The sequence below is a fragment of the Psammomys obesus genome, unplaced genomic scaffold (assembly GCF_907164565.1).
Source record: "Psammomys obesus unplaced genomic scaffold, mPsaObe1.curated_primary_1811, whole genome shotgun sequence".
Taxonomy (NCBI): Eukaryota; Metazoa; Chordata; class Mammalia; order Rodentia; family Muridae; genus Psammomys; species Psammomys obesus.
Window position 1 is genome coordinate 2,774 of NW_026594572.1, and position 3,202 is coordinate 5,975.

General features: G+C 50.5%; 1 long non-coding RNA gene across 1 annotated transcript; it reads left to right on the plus strand.

Moving 5' to 3' along the window:
• The first annotated feature begins 805 nt into the window (after positions 1-805).
• Positions 806-2,018, plus strand: LOC129685599 (uncharacterized). Its single transcript, XR_008721516.1, has 3 exons — positions 806-998; positions 1,265-1,331; positions 1,565-2,018. It is a non-coding gene; the product is annotated as an uncharacterized LOC129685599 (long non-coding RNA).
• Positions 2,019-3,202: the final 1,184 nt, after the last annotated feature.

A 3,202-nucleotide genomic window follows, 5' to 3' on the forward strand; every position in this document is an offset into this window, starting at 1 on the left:
GGTTCTGGCCTGCTGGGCAATGTAACTGCGGTTCAGTGGCGGTTTAGTGGGCCTCAGAAGGCATCACGTGCTGTTGGTCTGCACACTTCTGCTTTCCCCAGAGTTTAGTGCATGTGTAGGCCCCACACCACCTCCTGCTTATGTAGATATTAGTAAAAGTCCGCCCTGCTGCGGTCTCTCTAACCAGGAGACCTCTAGATAAGGCTTTTGAACTGGGAGAGGAAACCCAGGGAGCCTCAGGTACCGGCCATGGGTGTGGGCTTGAAGCTAGAGTATCAGGGAGAGCCTACGTCTGGCTGCTTTACAAACCCTTGGCACTGTTGCTAGTGTTTCTAGAGAAGGGACTGCTTTTGGTGGCCAGGCAGACCCTCTGGGTGTCTGCGTAGATACAGCGCGAGGGTTAGGAGCAGCACCCCAGTCCGCTGGGCTGGAATGTGAGCCCGGAGAGCAGGAGCGCCTGTGGCCGGGTAATGTCACAACACCGGGCTCAGGCCCAGCTGGAGGAGGCAGGGGAGGGGGAGGGCGCGGCGCGAGGAGCTCGGCTTGGAATTTGGGTCCCCCAGCCCCCACCAAAACCCTGATGCGATCCGGCAACGAGGTCACGGGAGGAAGGCGGCAGAGAAGTGTCCGGAACCCCTGGCCGGGACTGCAGAGCTATTTGTGGACGAGTTGTCAAAAGTCAGGAGGCAGAGGCCGCGCTGGCCCAGTCCCGCCCGCCAGCCCTTCGCCTGCGCCAACTTAACCTAGCTCCACTCTGGCAACCCCCAGGCCAGATCCCGCTCTCGCAGCCCCTCTAAATCTCTCTTTTTCCAGTCCCCAGGTCACTCACCATGTCTGGGAGCACTTGGGCCTCTCAAAGCAGAACTCGCCTAGTCTGTTTCCACCCAAGGCAGCCACAGCTTCACTTCCTGCTTACTCCAACTTTCTGCCCGCCTCCTGCCCATCCCGCGACTCCAGCCGCCCCGGCTCCTGCCACACGTAACTGCAGGTTTCTCCAGGTAGGCGGCCGCCCTCTGCTGCCCTCCCAGTCTCCTCCCAAACAATAGCTTAAGCTTAAAGCAACAGGGCAGGGTGGGGGTGGGGGAGGAAGCGTCTAAATTGCCAAGGAGAAAGGAAGGATCAACCAACCTTCCTAAGTTTTCAGAAACCTCCTTTTTATGTTTCAAAGAAGTAATTCTAGTTTTCAGAGACTTAAATTAGCATTGTTCAGATAGAAACAGAAGTACAGATGAAAACATCTTGCTTGGCAACCTTTGTCCTTCAGGGCCATCCTGGGTGAGAAGGAAGCACTAAAATCCTCAGAAAATGGGGCTGAAGAGATGGGTCAGCAGGTAAGGGCACCTGCTGCGCTTGCACTGGACCGGAAGTTCAGGTCTCTGCACCCAAACTTGGCTGCTCACAAACACCTGTAACGCAGCTTTAGAAGGCTGGATGCCCTCTTCTGGCCTCTGTGGATATGTGAACCCACACGGGCACACACACACACACACCCCACACTGAAAGTCTTCCAGGAAAAGTTCCAAGATGGCCCTGGGGGAATCTTTGTCCTCCTCTTGGTTTTTAGGTGCTGAAGATGACCTTAGGCCGTGGGGGAAGTGTAAACAACGGGGCAAGGCATCTTAGCAGTGTCACAGGACAGAAGACAATCGGGAAATGGCTCATTACCAGCCCCTCCTTTCCTTCTGGAGTTCAGCAGTCCTCCATTTCCTTCCAAAGGTCACCTCAGGGCCTGGTGACCCCGATCAGTTGTCCGATGGACTAGGAGGGGGCCTGGGTAAAGGGTTTTTCCACCACATGTGGCTGTCTGCCCGAGAAAACTGCTCTTCTCCGGATGGAGTTTGTCAAGACAGAACAATAACAGGGCACCAAGAGAGCAGACATTCTTTCCACCCCAGAAGAAAGAACAGCGCCAAGGAGGAAGTCTTAGCTCCTCCAACAAATAAGTCTTTTATTATTGTTAAAGGCTTTAATAAACTAGAATCCCGGAATTATTTTCAGATATTTGGGTTTTCCCTTTTGTGTGCTCAGGGACTCACAGACAAGCTACATCCTCAAACAATGCATGCTTAGTTTTACAGAAGCAGCTAGTAACACTTTTTAAAATTAGATATAAAAAAATATATATTTAAAAATATTTATTAAAGGCCATGGTGGCAAGCTAGCTCCCTTTAATAATTTGGGAGGCAGAGGCAGGTGGATCTTTGTGAGTTCGAGGCCAGCCTGGTCTACAGGGTGATTCTAGGACAGCCAGGGCTACACACAGAGAAACTGTTTCGAAAAACCAAAAATAAAAAATAAAAATTTATTATTATTATTTTAAATTAATTGTGTGTGTGTGTGTGTGTGTGTGTGTGTGTGTGTGTGTGCCTGAGGGCAGAGGCGTTACGTTCTCTGGTAAGTTACAGGCAGTTGTGAGCTGCCTGATGTGGGATCAAGAACCGAACTCTTCTGCTTATAGCAACTGAGCTCTCTCCAGCTCCCTAGTGATGCCTTAAAACTGCACAGCCCCTTTCCTTTCCAGTTAAACAGAAGAAAAATCCAGAATAAACAGGAATGAGAACACCACAGCAATGTCAGTTCTGCAGGGGAATGTTAGCTCTAAACAAGTTCCTTACAGTAGTGCTAATTCGCTCATCAAGTGGCAGGGCTCAAGTGGTCACAGGGAAAGCACGGGGCCTGGAGAGATGGCCCATTGGTTAAAAGCATGCATTGTCCTTCCACACTTGATTCCCACACTTGATTCCCAGCACCTGTGTCATGCAGCTCATGACCTGTCACTCTAGCTCCAGGGGATTTGAAGCCCTCTTCTGGCCCCAGCAGACCCTGTATTTACGTGTACAAACCCACACACAGGCAAACATAGTTTAAAAATAGTAGTAATAGGCAGATTTCTGTGAGTCGGAGACCAGCCTGGTTTACTTACTCAGTTCCAGGCCAGTCAGGGTTAAGTGGTGAGACTTTGTCAAAAAATAATGAAAATTAAGTATTTTTAAAAAGAAAGACTATTTTTTAAAATTACTCTCTTTTAAGAGAGTCATCTTAAACTGCAAAGAGGTCTACAAGAGCTAACCTGCCTGCCTGGGCCAGGTGTGGTGTCAAAACCTTTAATCCCCTGGTAGGCAAAGGCGGGGGTGGGGTGGGGGGGTCTCTGTGAGTTGGAGACCAGTTGGTCTACATAATGAGTTTCAGGGCAGCAAGGTCT